The following is a 26,036-nucleotide window of genomic DNA, read 5'->3' as shown; positions in this document are numbered from 1 at the left end:
CATGATCATCAGCACTAATACCGAATATTATAGTTATAGTTTGATAGCGCAGCAGTAAATGTCAGAGTGTCCTTAAACATATCTGGGTGTCAGCTTTTATCAAGTCATATCCAGAATCATCCTGTAAGTAAACTTTATACAGCAGCTTTCACAGGTCAAAAAACCACAAAAGTGCTTTACAATAGAAACAGGCAATAAAAACACAGAAGATAAAAACATTACACAGCAAACACTGAACATCATACAGCCTAAAACTAGTTAAAGGCCACTCTGAATACTAGAGTCTGAATAAATGAGTTAGTGGGACCAGTAACAGCCTTTAACTGGAAGATCTCAGATGTGAGAAGAGCTGTAGGATTGTAGAAAAGTCAGAAATATAGACTGGGACTTAAAGTAAGGACTAAACTTTAAATAAAGCCTAAAATGAACTGGTTACCAGTGTGAAGAGTTTAAACTGGAGTAATGTCCAGTCTGTTTCATGTGCTGGTTAAAAGCCTGGCAGCATCATTCTGTATTGACTGAAGACGTTCAAAGACTGTGATGGAGCCATAGGTGACATCAGATTATTCTGTTATTATATGTTACCTTATATATGTAATCAAAGTAGTTGAATTAGAATGCTGCTGTAGATCATATTATACCCTTTAATATAGAGTGTGTGATCAGTATGTAGTTTAGTTCTCATTATACTTTTGAGTTAACAGAACATATTCACTTATTAGTTTATTAGATAAGTGTGCATCACTCTGTATCCTTGATCTGCTTTGAATGTATTACACTGTTTTCTTGACATGCTTTATTGTTGAATCATAAAAAGAAGGTTGTAAGCAGGAGACTCTGTGTCTAAGACAGGGGAGATAGACCACATTCCAGACCCCCCACCTTTACAGAGAGCAGAGAAAGACAGGGAGCCGAGGTCATAACTTAGGCGCCGTAACAGAGAAAGAATGTGAATGTTTGGGCTTTTACGACTGGGTGGGGGCCACTAGCGGCTATAAGAAGCTGAGTAACACGTCACCATTTTGAGACTCGCTGTGACCCTCTGCAGGCGGGTCTCCCCATCATGATGGTTCTAATGCTCATAAGTGTTGAATTGTATGGAAATAAATGATTGTTGATTGAGCATTTATACACAGAGTATTGTCCTTCCTTCAGCCCAAAGATTCAAAGAATTGGGAGATTTCAACAGTGATAATTGAAGGAAACGGCTTCCAGGGCCTAATCCGTGGATCGGCTTCCTCCGAGGCGTGGACGTCTATCAGCAGAGATTGTCCCTTAATCTGTAACACAGTCAAATATATTCTCAAGTAACATTCAAGCATGCCATTCAGCGTGTTAGTACGAGCTCGGGAGCAGCTTGGGAGAACAAGAAAACAGAGACTGCTTCAGGTTGTCTTCCCAAATCGACTCAACTTTATTCTCAAGTACAACAGTTTATATAGAGGGAAAAATTCATGAGTCAGCAGATTCTCAGTTTAAACCAGTACAGACCAAGATAAGGGAGCGTCTTCCTGCCCTTGGGTGAAGAAGCACCCTTTGTATAGTTTATCAGTTCAGCTACAATTATGATTATCTCAGCGACATATTTTCAAGGCACGAAATAAATTAATAAAGAGTTCTTTCATTAGTGAAATCTGAAACAAACCATCTGGCCTTCAACAGGCGTCTCCTAAGAGATTTAGAAACTAATGTAGCTGAGGGAGTGATCTCTGTGGTATTTCAACCTTGTACCAGCCTGTGATTCTCACACATCAATTCTTGGGTCAAAGAGAAAAATAACTAAAACAAAGGGGCCTTATTGAATGACAGAGTTTTCCTGTATAATGTCACTATAAAACAATATCCAGTAAATGCTCCCATGGTACTAAAATACCTAACAATAATCATCAACTCCCTCATTCCTCCTCTGGTCTTATTGCTCAGCTGAAGAGGAGTTCACTTCTGTATGTTACAATCAGCATCACCAGTACAGCTCCCAGGAGCTGCTGCTGCTGGCAGATTCAATCATGCATGCTTGATTGTTTTTCAGTCTCTCAGGTCAAATGAAGTCATATTCTTTATGAATCAGCATAAGAAGTCAATAAAAATTCTAAGCAAATCAAGATGAGCGTTTATTCTTGTTTTACTAAATATATGAGCGAGAGGGACCTTTTTGGTCTAAAGTTATAATCATCTGCCACATTTCTAATCTCTTTACCACGTGGACTTTTAAAATATTTTCTGTTCCCCCAGACTGAGTCTCTGTAACTTGTCAGAGAGTTCATTTAACTTGTCATTTGATAACAGTTTGTTATCAAATTACAGTTTTTCAAATTGTGTTTTTATTTTGTTTTTTAGGCTGAGTGTCCCTGATCTCTCAGACAGAGGCTGTGAAGCTCTGTCCTCAGCTCTCAGCTCCCAGTCTTCTACACTGAGAGAGCTGGCCCTAAGTAACAACAACCTGCAGGATCCAGCAGTGAAGTTTCTTTCTGCAGGACTGAGAAGTCCACACTGTAAACTGAATACTCTGAGGTGAGATCAAGATATGTTGTGCTTTTCATCAATTGACAGAATTAACCAATAAGAATCCATTAAATGGGGAAAAAGTCAGTTAAACTTCTGTAATAGTTTTATGATAATTTAATGAGCAGAGAGTTATTGATCAATATGTCAGCTACTTTGGTGCTAATGCACTGCCCGGCACATGGAGCCCAATTGGCATTTGCAATAGAATACCGGAATTGATTGACCATTGTCAGTTAACAAATGTCAGCGTCATCCATTTGTTGACTAAATCTAATAACTCTTTAGTGCACCCTCATTGCAACTTAACAACAGTGTTTGTTTAATGTTTATCTGTCATTTTTCAGACTGACTCACTGTAAGCTGTCAGAGAGAGGCTATGAAGCTCTGTCCTCAGCTCTCAGCTCCCAGTCCTCTAGTCTGAGACAGCTGGACCTGAGTAACTCTGACCTGCAGGATTCAGGAGTGAAGCTTCTGTCTGCTGGAGTGAAGAGTCCACACTGTAAAATGGAAACTCTCAGGTCAGGATTTAAAATTTTCCATTGATGATCACGTTAAACCTGATTTCTATTACTGCATAAACAGGAAATTGATTTTTAAAAAAGTCTTAATGTAGAAATTAGTGTCTGGGGTTTTTAGTGATATTTGTTCACTTTCTGTCTTTCATTTGCAATGAAATGTCCCATCTGCTCCTGAGTCCAAAATCTTTATTTTAGCAATGCTTCATCCACCAAACCTTCTAGTTCGATTCCTGTATTCTGAAGGTTTTTTTTAGAGCTGTTTGTTCAGATATCAGAATTTGATTTTCAGAAACATTTAGTAATAAAAATATGATCAATTGATTATTTCTGACTGAAAAGATGAAATATACAGGGAGTGCAGAATTATTAGGCAAATGAGTATTTTGTCCACATCATCCTCTTCATGCATGTTGTCTTACTCCAAGCTGTATAGGCTCGAAAGCCTACTACCAATTAAGCATATTAGGTGATGTGCATCTCTGTAATGAGAAGGGGTGTGGTCTAATGACATCAACACCCTATATCAGGTGTGCATAATTATTAGGCAACATCCTTTCCTTTGGCAAAATGGGTCAAAAGAAGGACTTGACAGGCTCAGAAAAATCAAAAATAGTGAGATATCTTGCAGAGGGATGCAGCAGTCTCAAAATTGCAAAGCTTCTGAAGCGTGATCATCGAACAATCAAGCGTTTCATTCAAAATAGTCAACAGGGTCGCAAGAAGCGTGTGGAAAAACCAAGGCGCAAACTAACTGCCCATGAACTGAGAAAAGTCAAGCGTGCAGCTGCCAAGATGCCACTTGCCACCAGTTTGGCCATATTTCAGAGCTGCAACATCACTGGAGTGCCCAAAAGCACAAGGTGTGCAATACTCAGAGACATGGCCAAGGTAAGAAAGGCTGAAAGACGACCACCACTGAACAAGACACACAAGCTGAACGTCAAGACTGGGCCAAGAAATATCTCAAGACTGGTTTTTGTAAGGTTTTATGGACTGATGAAATGAGAGTGAGTCTTGATGGGCCAGATGGATGGGCCCGTGGCTGGATTGGTAAAGGGCAGAGAGCTCCAGTCCCACTCAGACGCCAGCAAGGTGGAGGTGGAGTACTGGTTTGGGGCTGGTATCATCAAAGATGAGCTTGTGGGGCCTTTTCGGGTTGAGGATGGAGTCAAGCTCAACTCCCAGTCCTACTGCCAGTTTCTGGAAGACACCTTCTTCAAGCAGTGGTACAGGAAGAAGTCTGCATCCTTCAAGAAAAACATGATTTTCATGCAGGACAATGCTCCATCACACGCGTCCAAGTACTCCACAGCGTGGCTGCAAGAAAGGGTATAAAAGAAGAAAAACTAATGACATGGCCTCCTTGTTCACCTGATCTGAACCCCATTGAGAACCTGTGGTCCATCATCAAATAGTATAGTATAGTATTAGTATAGTATTTATTTATTGTCATTGTCAAGAACAATGAAATTGCGTTTGGGGCTTCCATACAACGCAAAAAAAGAAGAAAATAATAAATACCCCTTAAAACCCAAGTGTACATATTTAACCCAGTGTGACTCCAATGCAATAGACAATCCTTAGCAATAACATGAGAACATGACAAGTAATGTTGGTAGAAATTCAGACAAAGACCTGAGAAACATGACAAAGTACAACAATGCAACCCATTCAATATTATTGTACTGTGAGATATGATATCAGATATGATAGTTATCTATTTAAGAAAGAGGGGGGGGGGCAGGAGGGGGAAGAGAATAAAGATATGATGCACCAATGCAGACCAGTTCATTGCTATTAAGAAGTTGGATATGGTTATTGTCCGTGAGAGGGGGGCAGAGAGTTCAGGAGCCTCACAGCCTGTGGATACAGGCTGTTGGCCAGTCTGGATGTTCTGGCCTGTATAGACCTGTACCTTCTCCCTGAGGGCAGCAGATGGAAAAGGTGGCGCGCAGGGTGATGTTGGTCCCGCAGGATACTGTGCACCCTCCTCAGACAGCGAGTGGGGAAGATATTACTGATCTCTGGCAGACTTGTTCCAATAATTCTGCCAGCTTCTTTCACCACCCGCTGGAGTGCTTGCTGATCGGCCTTGGTGCAGCTGGGGAACCACACTAGAAATCCATACGTCAGAACGCTGCTGATGGCACAGTTGTAGAAGTTCAACATCAGAGATCTGGGAATGTGAGATTTACAAGGAGGGAAAACAGTACACCTCTCTGAACAGTGTCTGGGAGGCTGTGGTTGCTGCTGCACGCAATGTTGATGGTGAACAGATCAAAACACTGACAGAATCCATGGATGGCAGGCTTTTGAGTGTCCTTGCAAAGAAAGGTGGCTATATTGGTGGCTGATTTGTTTTTGTTTTGTTTTTGAATGTCAGAAATGTATATTTGTGAATGTGGAGATGTTACATTGGTTTCACTGGTAAAAATAAATCATTGAAATGGGTATATATTTGTTTTTTGTTAAGTTGCCTAATAATTCTGCACAGTAATAGTCACCTGCACACACAGATATCCCCCTAAAATAGCTAAAACTAAAAACAAACTAAAAACTACTTCCAAAAACATTCAGCTTTGATATTAATGAGTTTTTTGGGTTCATTGAGAACATGGTTGTTGTTCAATAATAACATTATTCCTCAAAAATACAACTTGCCTAATAATTCTGCACTCCCTGTATATTTGGTCATAGTGATATGACTCATTGCCTCACTTAAACATAAAATGTAAACAAAAATTCAAAACAATAGATTAATACAAAACAGAGTTTGACTGTTGAGCTTAAAGTGAGCTTGAATGTTATTCACTTCCTGTTTTATTTTGGTAGTTATCGTCTCTGGTTTTTACCCCGACATTGTCTACATTAATTTCAGCTGTAGAAGGTTTTATTGACTGTTTGATTTGTCACTTTATTTAACTATAATTGTTGACTTATAAACTATTGCTTAAAATGTATTTTCATTAAAATACCAAATAATTTATTACTTTATCATCTAATTAGATTATAATTCTGTAAATAAGAGTGATAGTGTGGCCTGTGTGGGTTGTCTTCAGGTTCTCTGCTTCCTCCCACAGTCCAAAAACATGCATGCTGGGTTAACTGGAGATGTGTGATTGTGAGCATAAATGTTTGTCTGTCTAGCTCTGTTTCTACCTGGCTACATCACCGTGGTTACTGATGCTGAACCAATAACCTGGTCTGGACCAGGTTATGTTCAGAGTTTTTGTTTAAAATCAGCTGAAGTGCCTCGTTTTCACTGATTCTTTCCTTTACAGAAAGCTTTAAGTGAGATATAGATTCAGTCATATGTTACTAATATTACTTTTAGTAGCGAAAGTCCGCGGTGATCTGAAAATGATGTGCCGGGAGTTGTGCCGTTCTCTGCGGCTTCAGTGACCCTCGAGCTCTCGACTAGCTATCGAGTTGGTGGGTAACAGACGTCGCCGAAAACGTCGAAGCACTTTTGCAAATATGCGATATCTTGATAAACCGAGCAGATATTTGAAGTTTACACACCCACATTCTCCCCTGAAAATATGTTAAAAGTTTATTTTGTGACCCAGGAAGATTAATATGAGTAATTTTAAAACTTAAATGCGGTCGCCATTACTGGAAACTGGAGTTTGGCTGGGCCGCACTATGAATTCTGGGATATGGTGGGCAACGAAGGACACACCCGACCCATCCTTCAAATTCGGGGAAAAGGAGGACGCATTTGTCGGCTGCATTCGGAGGAATTTGGACAGCCTTCGGTGCGTCGCTGTGACGTAATCGGTCTACAAATGTGTCCTCAGGAGGACGCAGCCCATGAATTTGTACACACCGAGCCTGCGTGCTGGTAGCACCTTAGCCACAGCTCGGGTGTGGAGGAGAAGCTGAAAAAGAAGGTTTTCTAGTTTGTAAGGAGGAAAAAACTGAGAGGACTAAGTGAAAGAGAGGCTGGAGAGTAACACAGAGCAGCAATGAATGCTGCTCACACAGTTTAGAGAGTTTAGCATCAAATGTTCGAGTGAGTTAGCTCCCAGCTAACTAGCAGAGCAGCAAACTAGCAGAGCAGCAAACTAGCAGAGCAGCAAACTAGCAGAGCAGCAAACTGCACCCACAAGCTGCGACTGCGTCTTTCTAACAAGAGCGTCAGACACACAGACTGGTTTTCTTTGTGGATGATGATGTATTCTCACACTGATCCTTCATGATGATGCTGCCATCCACCCACTGCTCCTAGTGTTGCCTACTCCTCAGTAAGGAAAATCGCTATTGGCTGTCCTAAAAGTCGCTGGAAGTCGCTAAATGATGTCATCGCCTAATTTGGATAAATGGTCATGCTAATGTAATTGTAACGTACGTTGTAGGAGAGAAAAATAACATGGTGGAAGAGACATAACGTGAGTAAAAAACGTCCTGGAATGCATTTAAATAAATAAATCATAGTTCTGTCTGTAACTATTACAACACTCTCACCACATTTGTTAACAATTCTCTCAACAAATGTGTTTTTCCTCGTTCTTTGTTATCCAGCTGAGACTTTGGGTATAAATGTGTCATAAACAGGATAAAGCAGTGTAGGTTCAGTGTAATCAAACCTCAGACTGAGTTCACCATCATCACCTGTCCCTGATACCACATCAGCACCAGAACCATGATGTGTTTACTCACATTTAAAAAGGTGGAGGTCAGTGTGAATGGACTGTTGTCATTGGTCTGAATGTGCCTCTATAAACATGTGCTCTTCATTATCGATGTTTTCCTAATGAACAGAAATTGAGACTTAATAAAATCCTTCTGACTGTTGTTGGAGCAGGTTGGGTCCTGGGTTTGAGTCCCCCACTGTACCACAGGGGCTTCTAGCTTTGTTTCACAGTGTGTAGAACAACAAATAAAACCAAATCACAAAAAAACACATCAAACTTTGAGGGTTTAACCAAGGATGAGGAAGCAAACTCGGCCCCAAACATCTGGATATATGGATGTTACCACAGCACCCACAGCAGTGTGCTCTCAGTATATTTAGTTGTATAAAGGTGTTTGTGGTGTGTTGCAGCTGAAGCAGCCTCATGTATGTTGACACAGGGAGAAAATAGTGTGAGGACACTGTTCACAGCAGTCACAGCTCGCTGCCTTCAACAGTCTCTTCCTTCCTTGTTTGGATGTCACTGATATCATCTTCTGCTCTCACACTGACCACCTGTTTGAGCTAACATGCTAACATGGAAGCAGCAGGTATGCCACCTGTGGCAGCTGAGGTCATGTGATCTGAGTGTTTGAACCACACGTTGGAGCAGCGTTTCCAAACATCTGCACTTCAGAAGCTCCAAAGTGTGGAAACGTCACTGTGGAGCGTCTCATCCCTATCTAAGAGATTTTCTTGCCTCTGCAAAGCGAAGCTTGCAAACAGCACCATAGTTTGTCAATCCCAACCAATCAGAGCGCTCCTTATGTCACGTCACATGACTCGTGTGTTTTCCTCTTTGATTAGCACCCAAAGAACTAAAGAAAGGCTAAAAGGACGTTCAGCCAATCAAATCCCTGCTAGCAACAGGAAATCTAGAGAGGAAATGGAGCAGAGAAGGAGAATCACCAGTTTAAATGTCTGAGTTTTAAACTGGTGACCCTCTAAAGAGGCTTTTATTGACTCTGTTTTCTTTACAGCTTTTTTCACCATTTAAACTGTTTAATATCAGATTTAGAAATAACTTTTGGACAGTTTTTCTACATTTGCACTAAAATGTGACATAAGTAATGACTTTCTGACTTTACTTTGGAGTAATCTAACGACTCAGCCTGGCTATGTTGGACTGGGTGTGGAAGCAGCTCCCAGTTTGAGTTCAGGAGACAGACACCCTCTCTACTTTGAAGATCAGCTGCAAACTTTCCTTTTTGATAAAACTTATGGTTCGAGCTGGATCAGGTGAACCATCCCTTAGTTATGCTGCTATAGGCTCAGGCTGTTGGTGGACTTCCCATGATGCTCTGCTTTCTTCTCCCCTCTTTTCACTCCTGATGCTTTTATATGTCACTGCTGCATGTCCTTAACTTTTGTCTTCTGTCTCCTTAGTTTGTGTTTTGTTCTTGTCTCTCTGAGCTCATCTCTTCTCTTTCCCCTCACCCTGCAACCAGTCATGGTAGATGCTCCTCCTGGAGCCTGTTTTCACTGGGAGGATCTTTGTGTCAAAGGGAGTTCTTCTTCCCACCATCACCAAGTGCTGCTCACAGTGGATTGTGTCGCGAAATCTATCAATGTAGAGCAGTGAGACAAACCACGGAGGCCCCAGAGAAGTGCAATCAAACGATAAGTTTATTAACACACAGGAGAAAACATCAGCCTATGTCTTCTGACAAAAATACATGTTGTGGACACTTACAAAGCAGTGGGGTATACGCCCCCCCATGGCGTCAATAAAAATAGTCAGATTACAATAGGTTCCAGACATTAGTCACAGTTAATGGTACATCTTGTACATCTTTAATGGCTATAAACAGACATAGAACTTCTCTTTTCTATAACACCTTCCATACAAGGTAATAAACTTCAAGCCCTCAGGGTCTCTGGGGCTAATTATTGACTCTGGTCATCTGTTGCCAAGTAGAGTAAAATATAGTGAGCCACCAAATGAGTTAAGGCCTCAGGCCTGACACATTCCTAGATTATATGTGTTGTAAGCATGCATGCAATCATCCTGTTCTAGTTTCCCTCAGCATGTATCACCTGGACAGTCACGCCAGTGAAGCTTAAGACCCTTAATGAACCGAACATCAACTCAAAATAAGCACAAATATGCAATGTGTATGAAATACTTCTGACCGTACTTGTAATAAAAGTTAACATAATGGAAGGATCCTCAAATGAACATCTTCAATAGACAACTTTAATGCAGTATCAATACTGTGAGAAACATTATTAGATGGAATAATGCTGTAAAGAATGTTATTAATGCAGTTATAATGATGCAGATTATATGGCAGCAATAAAAGAATTTCTGTATCTCCACAATTGTCTGATGTTTGGGGCTTTCTCTCTAATATTGGAGGCTGTTACCTTACACTGTTAAACAGCTTCAGATGACTGTTGTTGTCCGTTGGGAATTGTCACTTTTAAATAAAGTTGCATTGAATGGATGTAAATGGATAGATGTTATTGTGACAAAGTGTTAAGGAAAATGTTATAAAACACTTCTTCAGTAAAGACTCAGAGAAGAGAAACACACAGAACTTCTTGCTAGCAAGGGCAGCCTCCAGACAGAGAGACTCGCGCTGAGCACTGCCCCGGTCTTTATTTTATACTTCAGTGTGTGTGTGTCCTGCTGATCAAAGGGTCATATAACATGAAGGCACAAAAGGTACATCCTTGGTCACAAAGATGGCAGTCTCCCCCTCACCCTAAATAACATGGTGAGGAAGTCCAGCAGTTCATCTATATGTAAAGAAGCACTTAAACTAAAACAGACATAGCTACGTTAATCCTACCGTAAAACAATAAAACAAGGTACGAACTCTCATGCTCCCAGGACGTGGGGGTGCATTCCTGGAGTGCACACCAAGCCTGCAGCCTGTTAGAGATCACACACAATTGATTATATGCCTCTAAGTATACATGGTTGAATATTTCCTGATACAAATAACTACATGCAGTATTCTATCATATGCAAACTTATATCACTAAAAGATTATACTGACTACTAAATACAATTTTCCATTGACACAAAGAGAAAACTGTTGTTGACAGATAGATTGTTGTTTTGTGTGTCTGCAGTCTGTCAGGCTGTCTGATCACAGACGAAGGCTGTACTTCTCTGGCCTCAGCTCTGAGCTTCAACCCCTCCCATCTGAGAGAGCTGGACCTGAGCTACAATCATCCGGGTTCCTCAGGAATGAAGCTGCTGTCGGCTGGACTGAAGGATCCAGGCTGGAGACTGGACACTCTCAGGTATGGAGAGAATGTCTAATAGAGGAGGAAGAGCTGGAAACATTTCCTGTGTCCTTCACTCACTTCCTGTTTGTTTCCTGCAGATGAGACATGAAAAATCACACATGCAGGAATATTTTCAGGGACAGACACACTAGTCTAGCTGGATAGAACATGGATATTTATGTAGGGGTCTCCAAGGAGTCTGTTTGCAGGAACATTAATTATAACTGAAAAGCCATGTTGAGAGTTTCATTAAAAGTAGACCTACAGTTAGGTCCATAAATATTTTGAGAGAGACAACATTTTGTAACTTTAGACTTTATTAGGTCACAGGTGTACCTGAGATAGTGGGATAGTGTGACAAAGAGGCAGACAGGAGCAGCTAACATTTGGAAATGGAAGCTTAAATAATGACAAACTCTACATTCACACCTGAATTCACAATAATTTGTTCTCAAGTGCACATTTAGCAGCTAATGCTAATACTGTTTTCCTTTGCTTTCTACAACTTGAGTAGCTATTGCTAAGTAGGCCACTTTGGTCTGCTAAGGATTTGTGTGACCATGATGGAAACTCTGATAAGCTAATGCTGTTTATGGACCCTGTTCGAATCAATATTTCATTCTCATTCTGTTGTTTGAGAACAATATTAACGTTTCACATCATTATAACACAAGAGAAAAGGATATTAGCGTTAGCTACTAATGTTTATTCACCTCAAATTAGCTTTAGCTGCTAATGGGAGCCTACTTAGCATAAACCCTTCACATCATTATAATGCAAGGAAAAAGAGTCACTCATGGCAGCCTATTTAGCATTAACGTCACATCATTATAACACAAGAGAAAAGGGTATTAGCATTAGCTACTAGTGCTTAATTATTCACCCCTAATTAGAATAAGCCACTAAAAGCAGCCTACTTAGCATTAACTCCTCACTTCGTTGTTACCCAACGGAAAAGAGTATTATTATTAGCTACTATCATTTTTAATAAGTAAGAGAAAAGTGTTAGCATTATTGGATAATGCTAACTCACATTAAATTAGCATTAGCTATTTACAACAGCGTACTTAGAATTAGCCGCTCACATTGGTCATGTCCAAATTCATGGGCTGCATCCTCCTGAGGACCCGGCCTTCGCGGTCTACGTGGGCCAGGTCCTCAGAAGGTCAGGTAGGCCGGAAGTAAACGGCTGGGGAAATGGGACGGTCTAGCCTTAAGATTAGCGTCACCGCTGTCTCGGTGGAGTTTAATAAACTCGGCTGTCTGCTCCTTGCTATCTAAAATATAACAGGACACTGGCGTAAATTCTCGACCATCTCATACTTCTGTTTAATTAGTTTTCTGTTTGACGTTTAGTCAGCTGTGTAAAAACCAAGGAGTAACCCACCCGGGGGATTAATAAAGTTTTATTTTATCTAATCTAATCGAATAACTTTAATGTCAGCCAAACTGATTTACTCACGAACACACAAAACACTGAAAAAAGCCCAACAATAACATTTTTAGGTTGTCTAAGTGAGTTATATATTACGTTAAACTTGAGTAGCAAAAGTCCACGGTGATCTGAAAATGATGTGCCGGGAGTTGTGCCGTTCTCGGCGGCTTCAGTGACCCTCGAGTTCTCGGCTAGCTATCGAGCTGTTGGGTAACAGACGTCTCCGAAAACGTCGAAGCACTTTTGCAAATATGCAATATCTTGATAAACCGAGCATATATTTGAAGTTTACACAGCTACTTTCTCGCTACTTTACTAATGCTAATTCACCTAAATTAGCATTAGCTAATGTTGGCTACATACCTAGCATTAGCTACTGATATTGATATAAAGCAAGAAAATATGGTATTAACATTAGCTTTTAATGCTTTTTCATCTAAAATTAGAATTGGCCACTAATGGCATCCTATTTAGCATTAACTCTTCACATCGCAGGGGAAAAGTTAAAATTGAATAAAAAAAGTGTTCACATTAGCTACTCGTGTTGTTTAAAAGTAAGAAAAAACTTTGTAAGCATAAGCGAATAATGCTAATTCACCTCAAATTAGTATTAGCTAATAATGGCAACCTACTAATTATTAGCTGGTCACATTGTTATAAACCAAGAAAATATGGTATTAGCATTAGCTGCCAATTCCTATTCACCTAAAATTAGCATTAGCCACTAATGGCAGTCTACTTAGTATTAACTCCTCACTAATATAATGCAAATTTACATCAAATTAGCATTAGCTGCTAGGATATGCCTACCTAGCACTAGCTGCAAACATTGTTAAAAGGGAAGGGAAAAGTGTTAGCATTACCCGATAATGCTAAACTCGCATCAAGTTAGCATTAGCTAATAACAGCAGCCTTCTTAGCATTAGCTGCTCACATTGTTATAATGCAAGGGAAAAGAGTTAGCATTAACGGATGATGCTAATTCACGTCAAATTAGAAAATATGGTATTAGCATTAGCTGCTAATGGTTATTCACCTAAAATTAGAATTGGCCATTAATGGCGTCCTATTTAGCATTAACTCTTCACATCACAGGGGAAAAGTTAAAATTGAATGAAAAATAGTTTTCACATTAGCTACTCATATTGTTATATAGTACGAGAAAACATTGTTAGCATAAGCGGATAATGCTAATTCACCTCAAATTAGTATTAGCTAATAACGGCAACCTATTTAGCATTAGCTGGTCAAATTAGCTGTGTCCCAAAACATCGGCTGCATCCTCCGGAGGCCGCATTTGAAGGTCGATTACGTCACAGCCAGGTGACAAAGGCTGTCCCAATTCGTCGACTCCTTCAAATGCGGCCGACAAATGCGTCCTTCATTTCCCCGAATTTGAAGGATGGGTCGGGTGTGTCCTTCGTGGCCCACCATATCCCAGAATTCATAGCGCGGCCCAGCCAAATTTCAGCTGCCAACAATGGCGGCCACTACTAAGTTTTAAAATTACTCTTATTAATCTTTCTGGGCCACAAAATAAACTTTTAACATATTTTCAGGCGAGAAAGTAGCTGTGTAAACTTCAAATATCTGCTTGGTTTATCAAGACATCGCATATTTGCAAAAGTGCGCCGACGTTTTCGGAGACGTCTGTTACCAGCCAGCTCGATAGCAAGCAGGGGGGTTCAATGGTCCCTCCAGCCGGTGAGAGCAGCAGACTCCCGGCTTCATCGTTTTCAGACCCTGCTCTTTCGCTACTCGAGTTAAACATGATATAAGTCACTCGGATAACTTAAAATTGTAATTGTTTGCCTTTTTTCTGTGTTTTATTTGTTCCGGAGTAAATCGGTTTGGCTGAGACCAAAGTTATTAGATTATTAGATTAATAAAACTTTATTAATCCATCGGGTGGGTTCCTTCGGGATGTTCACACAGCTGAATAAACGTTAAACAGAAAACTGATTAAACAGAAGTGTGAGACGGTCGAGAATTTACGCCAGTGTCCTGTTATATTTTAGATAGCAAGGAGCAGACGGCCGAGTTTATTAAACTCCACCGAGACAGCGGTGACGCAAATCTGAAGGCTAGACCGTCCCATTTCACAGCCTCGCACTTCTGGCCTTCTCGGTCTTTGAAGGACCCGGCCCATGTAGACCGCGAAGGCCGGGTCCTCCGAAGGATGCAGCAGACGTTTTGGGACACAGCTATTGTTATTGTCTACTTAGCATTAACTCCTCACTAATATAATGCTAATTCACATCAGATTAGCTTTAGCTTTAGCATTAGCTGCTAGCATCAGCCTACCTAGCACTAGCTGCTCACATTGTTAAAAGGGAAGTGAAAACGATATTAGCATTAGCTGGTAATCCAATTATTAAGTGATGACGTGACAAATCCTACTTCCGGGCCTAAAGTAGTCTGCGTTTAATATGGCTTTTGTGTTGTTAACATGTTTATTGCTTTGTATTTTCTTCTATTTAATCTCAAAAAGCTCCTAAAACACTGTTGACCTCCCTCGGCTTTTATTACCACTAATCATTTATTTAAGCTCAGTTTTTAAAACCTTAGGATGTAACTACAGCCCAGCCCATGCAGCAGTATATGAATGACTAACCTCGTATTGTGGATGGATTATCTCAGTTGTTCTCCTGGCTGAAGTTTGGTCCTTTTACAGCATCCTGCCATGCAATTACATTTGTTCCTGACCACTGAAAACCCTCACGTTAACTTTTATCGAGTGGGAAAAAAAGTTAGCTTGTTTATATTATGCTAACATAGCTGTGTCGCTAGCGGTGACGTAGCACATCATTATATACCAGCTAGCCAAACTTCAGTAACCCTACAAACGTCACTGCTGTTTAGTTTTCCGTCTTCATTGATGTTGGAAGTGATAACAGAGCTGTACGTTTTAATTTGTTTCCAAAATCCCGCAGTGAGGACATGCTATATTGTATTTAGATGGAAGCTAGCGAGCTAACTTCCTGCTAACTTCTAACTATATGTCATAAATTCCGTTTTCATGGATGCCTGGATGTTAAACTCAGTTGTTACACCCGGTAGTATGGAACGCCAGGACTGCCATAATGAATTAATTAAATACACCATTAAATAATTATTTAAATGTGGCAATAATTAATTAAAATGTGAAAATAAAAAAATAATTAATTAAATGTGGCAATAATTAATTAAAATTTGAAATAATTAATTACATAAATAATTAATGTAATTAATTAATTATTGACACATTTAATTAATTATTTATTTATTTTCACATTTTAATTAATTATTGCCACATTTAAATAATTATTTAATGGTGTATTTAATTAATTCATTTTGGCACAGTTGACTCCTTCAGGTCTCACCATGAAATAATTTTATCTGTCAGCCTCACCCATCAAACTAAGTGGGCGGGGTTAACGCTGCCATGCAGCTTCTCTAACATTTGATTGGTTGCCGTGCAAAGTAAGGCAAGACAGGTCAATCTTAGATAATCGATTGCTTGTGTCGACTTGGTATCCCAGAATGCATTTCAAATCATAGGCAGCAATGGTGGTGGTGTAGTTTTAATAATAGTGTTTTAGCCGCGAATGTCTGGTCAGGTTGTCAACATAGAACATGTTTGCAAAAGTGCTCAGATGTTTTCAGAGATGTCACTAGCTCTGCTAACAGTCAGCTGACAGAGAGCACCGAGCTCACAGCCCGGGTGTTCCAGCTTAACTGTTTATTTTGTGTGTATTTGTTTGTTTTGGAGGGGGGGCTACGTTATGTTGGAATCTCCCAATTCTTTGAATCTTTGGGCTGAAGGAAGGACAATACTCGGTGTATAAATGCTCAATCAACAATCATTTATTTCCATACAATTCAACACTTATGAGCATTAGAACCATCATGATGGGGAGACCCGCCTGCAGAGGGTCACAGCAAGTCTCAAAATGGTGACGTGTTACTCAGCTTCTTATAGCCGCTAGTGGCCCCCACCCAGTCGTAAAAGCCCAAACATTCACATTCTTTCTCTGTTACGGCGCCTAAGTTATGACCTCGGCTCCCTGTCTTTCTCTGCTCTCTGTAAAGGTGGGGGTATGGAATGTGGTCTATCTCCCCTGTCTTAGACACAGAGTCTCCTGCTTACAACCTTCTTTTTATGATTCAACAATAAAGCATGTCAAGAAAACAGTGTAATACATTCACAGCAGATCAAGGATACAGAGTGATGCACACTTATCTAATAAACTAATAAGTGAATATGTTCTGTTAACTCAAAAGTATAATGAGAACTAAACTACATACACAGCACACCATCTAAACTAAAGGATAATATATGACCTACAGCAGTTAACTTAAACTACTTTGATTACCTATATAAGGTAACCTATAATAACAGAATAATCTAATAGTTAACCGGTTTGTTTACATATTCCACTCTCCGTGTTCCACATGTTGCATTCGCAGATTCTCATTTTCACCGAACAATCGTCTCTTTCCGCCTGGTCTTGTGTCTCTGTGCTTCTGTAACATAAAGAAGAAGAGCTGACATTTTTCTCACGAAACCAGCGATCAGCTCAACAGACCCTCAGTTTACCTGCATGCATCCTCCTCCTCACCTGTCAGCTGTTTAACACCTGCTGCTAATTCAAGAAACACGCCTACGTTACCTGGTGATAGTCACAGTTTAACCGGGCAGCCGGTACTCGATATAAAGCAATGTCAGCGCATTTTTCTGCACAAGATAAGTAAATATAGTGTTTTCCCCGAGCGCAGAGCTGCTGGAGCTTGTTTCCTTACAGAGCACTTTATAGGCGAACCAGCTTCATCAGCGGCTGATGTCCAATCACCGGCACACAGCTTTGAAACCTCAGCTGAGTTTTAGCTCTCAGTGGTTAAACGCTGGACTTCATTCACTCAGGTTCTGTCTGTCGGGTCACGTTTACTTCGCTGTTTTATTTACAACTGAGCAAATCGGTTTGGCTGAGGTTAAAGTTACGTTTCATAACTGCATAGTTTCACAGACGTTTAATGGTTCACTGGCACATGTGGTAGACTGAACTATCATCTAAATATCATCTGTTTTTTAATAGTTATTCAACTGTATTCTAAGCACCAGCTGTCTGTTAGAATTTTTAGAGTTTACTTAAATAAAAATAAATGAGGTTAACATATAATTTGTAATTTTTTTTCTCTTTTTTTTCTTTTTCGGTCATGTTATGTTTAACTGTCAAAGGCTTGTTACAAACTATGAAACACATCGTGCAGACTTCTGGATGTTTTGTTCTTTATGCTGTAGATTTTCACGTCTCTGGAATAGTTGGCAGTAATAAGGATGATTTTCTGTAAAATCATACTGATATGAGCTGTGACATATTCGTAGATGACCGTTAGATAGTCAGCTGGGAAACTCTGTGTTAACTCATGGAGCTGAGGATATCGTGGATATGCTGACCTCGCTCCGTGGTGTACAGGGCCGTTTACCCTCATGATTAATATTCACAATAAAAATATTAGCCGAACATCATGAAGTCTGTATGTGTTTCATAGTGTCGAACAACCTTTGTACAGTTAAAGCCAGCAGTTACTACATGACGGAAACACCAACGTTATCTCTTTTATGCGTTTATACACAGGTCACGCTGATTACTGAACAAAAACCCAAAGATCAGATGTTAAACAGATTTATTTGCTCTCTCTCCTCCTCAAACATGTTTTTAATGTTAGTTATAATTCAGAATTGGCGACTGAAACACGTAGGACACATACGAACATCAGGAAATAAAACCCCGATAAATATAACGTCAGTAAAAGAAGTCAGCGGGGGTTACTACAGCTGTGTACCGGGGCCTGCGCTTTGTCGGTGGTAATAACAGCTCGATTGCTTGCGAGGCGAGCGGGTCTATCCCACGCTTTGCTGTGAGACTGGGCAGACATCTCCGAAATCATCGAAGCACTTTTGCAAAGAGGCTGTATCTTGACAAACCGACCAGACACATGAAGATTAAACCACTACATTCTCGGCTAAAAAAATATTAAAACGGTATTTGGTGACACACAAACAGGGTTTTTCAAAGTTCAGTTCTGTTAGCTTCCACATGCCGGTTGTTGTGTGCTAGAAACAATGGCCACCAGGCCAAAGCAATGGTTTTGACTCGATCAGCGTTAACCCCGCCCCCTGAGTTTGATGGGTGAGGCTGACAGATAAAATTATTTCATGGTGAGACCTGAAGGAGTCAACTGTGCCAAAATGAATTAATTAAATACACCATTAAATAATTATTTAAATGTGGCAATAATTAATTAAATATGTCAATTAATTAAATGTGGCAATAATTAATTAATTTCATGTGTCGTAAATATTTATGTACTCAATTATTTCCAATTTTAATTAATTATTGCCACATTTAATTAATTATTTAATGGTGTATTTAATTAATTCATTATGGCAGTCCTGGCGTTCCATATGGTAGAGCAGAACGCTGATAATTTTATTAAAGATGAAAGACTTAAGACAGTGTTTTAACTCTCAGTAATGCCACAGTGATCATTTGATATATGGACCTGCAGCACAGTTTAGGCCCAGACACGGCTAGTGACGTCAGACTGAACGATCGGGTAATTATTCACCCCTAATTAGAATTAGCTGTTTATGGCAGCATACTTAGCATTAACTCCTCACATCGTTATAATGCAAATGATGCTAACTTGAATTAAATTAGACTGCTGTTATTAGCTAATGCTATTTAGCAGTAGCTGCTCACATTGTTAAAAAGTGTTAGCATTAGTGCATAATGCTAATTCACGTCAAATTAGCATTAGTTAATAACGGCAGCCTATTTAGCATTAGCAGTTAATGTTGACCTTGCCCCACTGGAAAAGTTAAGAACTAAAGATTTAGGAGTGTTTCTTGATAGCTCTTTCTCATTTGAGAAACAAATAAATTCTGTTATTAAAACCAGCTGTAAGGTTTATATTGTTGATTGTCATTTATGCTTAGAAATATTTACTCATATATGCTTAGAGTTGTATAATCGATTGCATGATGATAGAGGTTTGATCCTTAGTAGTCTGTAAAGACTCTGTGTGCCTTCCACAGTGCTCTGGCATGCACACACCACTTGGGGCCATGAGAGAGGTCGTACCCTCTCTTACTGATTTATGGTGTAGGACAGGGGTCTCAAACTCTATTTAGCTGGGGGCCGCTGCAGGCAGAGTCTGGGTGAGGCTGGGCCGCATTAGGTTTTCCACAAGAAAGGCATGGTTAAAAAATTCCAATCTTCTCAAATCTCTTTATTTTTATTTTTTAACACAAAATATGAAAAATAAATAAACAAATTAAGAATTAATAAGAAAATAAATCAATCTATAATACATAAATAAAACAATAATAAGATATTTTTAGTCAGTGAACTTGTGTGTTTCTTTCAGTCTTCTATATCTGCTGTATTTAGATTGAAATGTCTGTATTAACAGTTCTATAACCTTCTTCTGAACATGAATGGAACACTGTAGAAAATGAACTGTTCTTCTGAACATGGCTTCTCTTGCCTACTCCTTGCTGCTAGAGACCTGGCAGCGTTTCCTCTCGCATAGCCGAGCCAGATTTGGCCTGAGGGAGGAAGCAGTTGCGACCCTCAGTACGTCTTGAAGATGATCATCCGTAAGTCTGGACCTGTACTTGGACTTATTGAAGTTCAAAGTGGAGAAGAGCTTTTGGCACAAGTATGTGCTACCAAAAAGGCACATGGTCCGCTTGAACATTCGGGAAAGCCGAGGGAAACTAGTGCTCAAGTCTCTCAAAAATTGTCCAAGCTTGTCTGCTTTTCCACTCACCTCCCTGAACTTTGCTTTGAGTTCAGAGTTGCACTGCAGCTCAATGAGCTCCATTTGAAGCACAGAAGGGGCATCTTGCACATCAAAGGAGAAGGGGTCCGCAAAAATGTGAAAGCTGGCTCTGTGTGTCTTGAAGTCAGCAAATCTGTGATCAAATTCCTCCTGTAGCCTCAAAATGACATCAACATACTCGTCAGCACTGAATGGTGTGCCTGCATCCACGAGTGACTTGCATGCTGGGAAATGGCAAAGGTTTGTCTGAGAGAGCTGAGCTTTCCAGAGCGCCAGTTTTGTGGAGAATGCTCTCACGTTGTCATAGGCAGCACTGACAAGTTGCCCCTGGCCTTGTAACGTCTTGTTCAGTACATTAAGCTCATGTGTCATATCAACAAGAAAAGCTGAGTCCATGAGCCATTTGGGATCAGTTAGCACAGGAACACTAACTCCATCCTTCTCCATGAAGGCTTCACTTCTGCTCTCAACTCAAAAAGTCTCTTTAATACATTTCCCTTGCTGAGCCAACGTACCTCAGTGAAGTCGAGCACATCCCCATATTCTGACTCCATTTCCTCTAAAAAAGCACAGAACCTTCGGTGCTTTAAGCCCCTGGATCTGATTTGGTTGATGCATTTCACAACAATAGACATCACATTGTCAAACTTCAGGCATTTGCTGCAAAGGACCTGCTGATGGATGATGCAGTGCAGAGCAATGGCCTCCTCCACGCCTTCCTCTTCCAGTTTGTTTTGTGCCACCAGTCCATGTTTCCTCCCTGTCATTGATGGCGCTCCATCTGTTGTTATTCCAACAAACCTCTTCCATGGCAAACCAACATTCTCAATGGCATCACACAGCTTGTAAATATCTGCTGAGCGGTGGTCTGGCCATGCATTGGAATTACTGTGAGTCTCAACGCGTAGAGAACGTCATTTCTGCTTCTTTTTCTTGCAACCGTAGCACGGCGATCGGCAGATAAAAAGCCGGTAGCAGTCTCCTTTGTTTTTACGCTCGATGTTCATGTCTTTCATGACGACACGAACACCGTGGCGTTTGCAGATGGTAGAAAGTGCAGGGATAGCGAGCGCAAAAAAGGCGACTGCTCACGGCGCCGGGCTGTTGTTACAGGAGAAAGAAGCGGAAATGACACCGTGACATATAACAAATAACATCAGCTGTTTCTGATGTTAGTTGTTTTGACTGCTTTTACATTATATTGAAATATATGTAATGTTCATGTTTGCTGCAATGCAAACGCAGTGATGCAAATAAAAACATCGAGCCACAAATTACGGTGCGACCCTATAATTAGTCCGGGTTACCGGGGACTGTTGTTGCCGATGAACAGGTGTCGCTATGTGACTGCAGACTAAATTGGGCTGCATTGAGTTCATGACTTTTCTTTTATCCCGCCGCCTACGCATCACTGTGAGAGTTAATATGAGATCTCTCTCTGTGGAAACATAACTTTAAATCCCACTGACGTGTGTATAAATCTATATACGTATAATGTCCCGCTGGGCAGCAACTTAAAAAAACAACTTTTTTAGAAGTGTTGTGAACGCAGACGACCCATCACCAGCTTTTTCCAGCTTCTTCCACTGGTTACCAGTACGTGGTAGAATCCACTTCCAGATCTGGTTGTCTTTAAATCTGTGAATGGATTGGCTCCATCTTATCTCTCTTTAACAAAAGAATCCAAGTGGAGCCCTCAGGTCTGCAGATAAGCAGCTTCTGACCAGAACTAGACGTAAAAACAGAGGTGAGCTTTATCGATGGCTGCAGCCAAACTCTGGAACAGTCGCCCTTCACATCAGGTCGTCACCAACACTGGACATTTTTAAAAGCCGGTTGGAAACACATTTGTACTCTGTAGCTTTCAATCCTGACCAGTCTTTATAGTCATTACTGTGTATGTTTCCTATTTTCTCTCTACTCTGTGCAGCACTTTGGCTCAAGCTGTTTTTAAATGTGCTGATAAATAAATGTAGATTTCTTTGAATAAAACAGTGGAGCCGAGCTTTGAGCTCAGTGTGTAACAGTGTGTGTGTGAGAGCCATGTAATGTCCATGTGTGCATGCTGACTGTGCTGCTCTGACCCCCCTCCTCCTTTCAGGGTGGAGCCTGCTGGAGTCCGATGGTTGAGACCAGGTCTGAGGAAGTGTAAGTGTGTTTTTAATGGGATTCATGAAAACAAAGCAGCACACATTCAACCATCTTCATCATGTCAGGAGTCATCATCAAAGTGTCAATCAATGAACAGATGATGGATCAATAACTGCAGCTGGATTGTGTTTGTTCTCTCCATCAGATTCCTGTCAACTCACAATCGACACAAACACAGTGAACACAAAGCTCCAACTGTCTGACAACAACAGGAAGGTGACACATGTGGAGGAGGTTCAGTCATATCCTGATCATCCAGACAGATTTGATGGTTGGGAACAGCTGCTGTGTAGAAATGGTCTGACTGGTCGCTGTTACTGGGAGGTCGAGTGGAGAGGAGACGTTTTTATATCAGTGAGTTACAGAAGCATCAGAAGGAAAGGAGGCAGTGTTGACTGTTGGTTTGGAAACAATGATCAGTCCTGGAGTCTGAGCTGCTATAATGATGGTCCTCAGTGTGTCTGGCACAATAACAGCTACACATCCATCTCCTCCTCCTCCTCCTCCTCCTCCTCTGTCTCTAACAGAGCAGCAGTGTATGTGGACTGTCCTGCTGGCACTCTGTCCTTCTACAGAGTCTCCTCTGACACTCTGATCCACCTCCACACCTTCAACACCACATTCACTCAAACTCTTTATCCTGGGTTTGGGTTCTGGTTTCCTGGTTGCTCAGTGTCCCTGTGCTGAGTGGAGTGTAAAGAGTGTCTCCTGTTACAGAAACACTCTGACTGTTGAACAGATAGTTCAGTCTGTACATGTCTGTCTCTTTCACTCACAAACACGTTTTCAGATTCATGGATTCAATCAGTTGATGTTTGAAACTCTTCTAAATGATTCCTTGTAAACTTCTTCCTCTTCAGTCACAAACAAACAGGAAGTGATGTCACATGTGTTCCTGTCCACACAGCAGAATGAGTCTATTGCTGACAGTGATGTACAAACAGAGTGAGCATTTCTGAGGCCCAAAATAAACTGAGTAGTTCACTGAATGAACAACTTTACACAACTTTATGAACCTCCTGTTATCCTGGTAGACGAGTACAGCAATATAAATCTTTTACTTGAACATTTTCTGGCTCCAATAAGCTTTGAAATGTGACCATGAAGTTAGAGACACACTGACTGAAACCCACAGCTGTGACTGTGGATCCACACACAGTGTAGCTGCTGTCTCTGTGTGAGCCTTTGCACTGCTGCTCGCAGCACCGTTATATCACTCAGCGCTCGCTGCTGTTATTGAATCCACTTTTTACTGTCCGTGCAATCAAGCTCCTCTGCAGAAATAGAAAATATCTTCGAACCAGTTTATGTGTTAGGGGATCCTTTGCAGTTGTGACTGTTGCCTCTGTTTTGGTCCTTTGGTTCCTGGGAGCCTTTAACATTTCCATCAGCAACAAATATCTGAACAGGCTTTATTGTAGGAAATACAGGAGTAAATAGTTGTCATTATTTATTAGATGTTGTTAAAGATGATCAGATGCTTGTTTAGTTTAATGCTGTGGCTTCAGTCAGCGTCACTGTGCTGTATAGTTTTATTTTTCTGATCCTTCTGTTAAAGTTGCTGAATAAAAGCTGGTTGGTCTGCACCTCAGCGCTGCCTCGAGCCTCCTTCTTTAAAGCAGCAGAGGCTCTTCATTCAGGTATCACAGCTCGAGTTGTTCTGCAGGAGACCCAGAGTACTGTCCTTGGTCCATAATGACATTAATCCTCAAAAATAGTTCTGGCATAATAATTGTGCACACAGTGTAAAACTGAAGAAGCTTCTCAGATGAAATGTCTTCAAGAAACTTAAAAAAGTCCAGACACTTTTGTTTCTGAGCTTCTTAATTCAATTCAATTTTATTTATATAAATCACAACAACAGTCGCCTCAAGGCGCTTTATATTGTACAGTAGATCGCACAATTATAGATACAGAGAAAAACCCAACAGTCTTATGACCCCCTATGAGCAGCACTTTGGCGATAGTGGGAAGGAAAAACTCCCTTTTAACAGGAAGAAACCTCCGGCAGAACCAGGCTCAGGGAGGGGCGGGGCCATCTGCTGTGATTGGTTGGGGTGAGAGAAGGAAGACAGGACAAAGACATGCTGTGGAAGAGAGACAGAGGTTAATAACAGATACGATTCAATGCAGAGAGGTCTGTGAACACATAGTGAGTGAGAAAGGTGAATCCACACATCACTCGGCTGGAGGAAGCTGGGTTTCCACACCGTCCTGGACATAAATACAGACCTGCCTGCTGTCATAGACCCCAGCACTCACATATTACTTATAAGTGACTCATATGTATATATATGCATGTATATATTGTGTATATTGTGCTATTTCTTACTTAGTGTGTTGTGTCTTTGTTCCTGTTTGTGCTGCAGCACTGTAACCTAAATAATTTCCCCTGGGGATCAAAAAAGTATTGTGATTGTGATTAAATGAAACCAGTCAGAGCAGAGGACGGTGATGTAAGGAATGGGATTTTAATCAGCCAGTCTCCTTTAACTCTCAGCATCACAAAGTAATGTGGTAACATCTGGACTGATGTGTTTACTGTCAGCTAGTTTAAATGCTGTAGGCTGCAGCCGTTGCTCTAACACTATAACTGTAACAGGGCTCAGTGCTGCTTCTAACAGTCTGAGCTGCTTCAGGCTTTATTTGTGAGGAGCACAGCAGCTTACAAACACGTGGCTGGGCCTGGACCCAAAGGAGTGTTTGTTACAGCCTGCAGTAAGTAAGCCTGTGTCACGGTCTGGCTGGCAGACCGTGGGGATATGGGGAAAGAGGACCCAGGCGCAGAGCTCAGTGTGCAAACAGTGTGTTTATTTACATTGAGAGCTGTAAACACAATAAATCCCAGGTGCTCCCTTGACTCCCGTGTGTGTGTGCTCGTGCTCGTGCTCCCTGCTGTTGTGTTCTCGCACACCCCGTGCATGCTGCCTTTCTGGTCCACTCTTCCACCTGCTGGAAAACCACAGAAACAGCCGTCAACACCAAACCCCGGCAGGCATACACAAACTGCACCATCATAGACTAACACACTAACTTGGGAGGGCAACTCAATGAGCTTCAACACTCTGTTAAGTAGCTCCCCCGACGAGCCCTGGGCCCTGTTTCAGGAAGCCGGTTTAGTGGAAAAACTGAGTAAGTATACCCTGAGTTAACGAAAACTCTGGGTTTTCGGTTTCACAAAGCGAGTTCAGCTGCAGCCTGACTGAGTCACTATGACGACACACGCCGTGAAGCTAACCTGCCCCCTAGCAGGTTTGCTACAACTAACCCTGACTGTCTCCGCCCCTTTGTCGGAAACCTGACAGTAGGAAGTGTCAGACATGGCGTGTCCCTTCCTTGAAGAGCCGGTAGATATCGAAGCCCAAATTCTCCGCAGAGCTCTCCGCCGGGAGAGAGTGATTCGAGCGCGTCTGGACATTTTATCATTACCTGATGAGTTTCTGTGCGAACGTTACCGTTTCTCAGCACAATCTATAAGTTATTTGGATAACATCCTCAGGCCATATATTACGCATGTGACACATCGCGGACATCCTCTCAGTTCATTACATATTATTTGTACCGCACTCCGTTACTTTGCAAACGGGAGCTTCCTGTACAATATCGGTGACGCTGAGCACGTTTCTAAGGCTACCGTCTGTCGGGCAGTCAGGAATGTCACAGTAGCACTGAAACGTCTCCT

The 26,036-nt window shown here is 41.1% G+C and overlaps 1 long non-coding RNA gene across 2 annotated transcripts; it reads left to right on the top strand.

Annotated features, from left to right (window-relative positions):
- Nucleotides 1–1,595: 1,595 nt before the first annotated feature.
- Nucleotides 1,596–22,546, top strand: LOC120737660. Of its 2 annotated transcripts, XR_005696800.1 has the most exons (4): nt 1,596–2,511; nt 2,850–3,023; nt 10,780–10,953; nt 22,500–22,546. It is a non-coding gene; the product is annotated as an uncharacterized LOC120737660 (long non-coding RNA). The 2 variants fall into 2 exon arrangements; XR_005696799.1 differs by lacking the exon at nt 22,500–22,546 and having other exon boundaries at nt 1,600–2,511; nt 10,780–11,589.
- Nucleotides 22,547–26,036: the final 3,490 nt, after the last annotated feature.

Source organism: Simochromis diagramma, unplaced genomic scaffold (assembly GCF_900408965.1).
Source record: "Simochromis diagramma unplaced genomic scaffold, fSimDia1.1 OVJJ01000247.1, whole genome shotgun sequence".
In the NCBI taxonomy this organism is placed as follows: Eukaryota; Metazoa; Chordata; class Actinopteri; order Cichliformes; family Cichlidae; genus Simochromis; species Simochromis diagramma.
The sequence above is the reverse complement of the archived record's forward strand: the minus strand, read 5'-3'. Positions and strand labels throughout refer to the sequence as shown.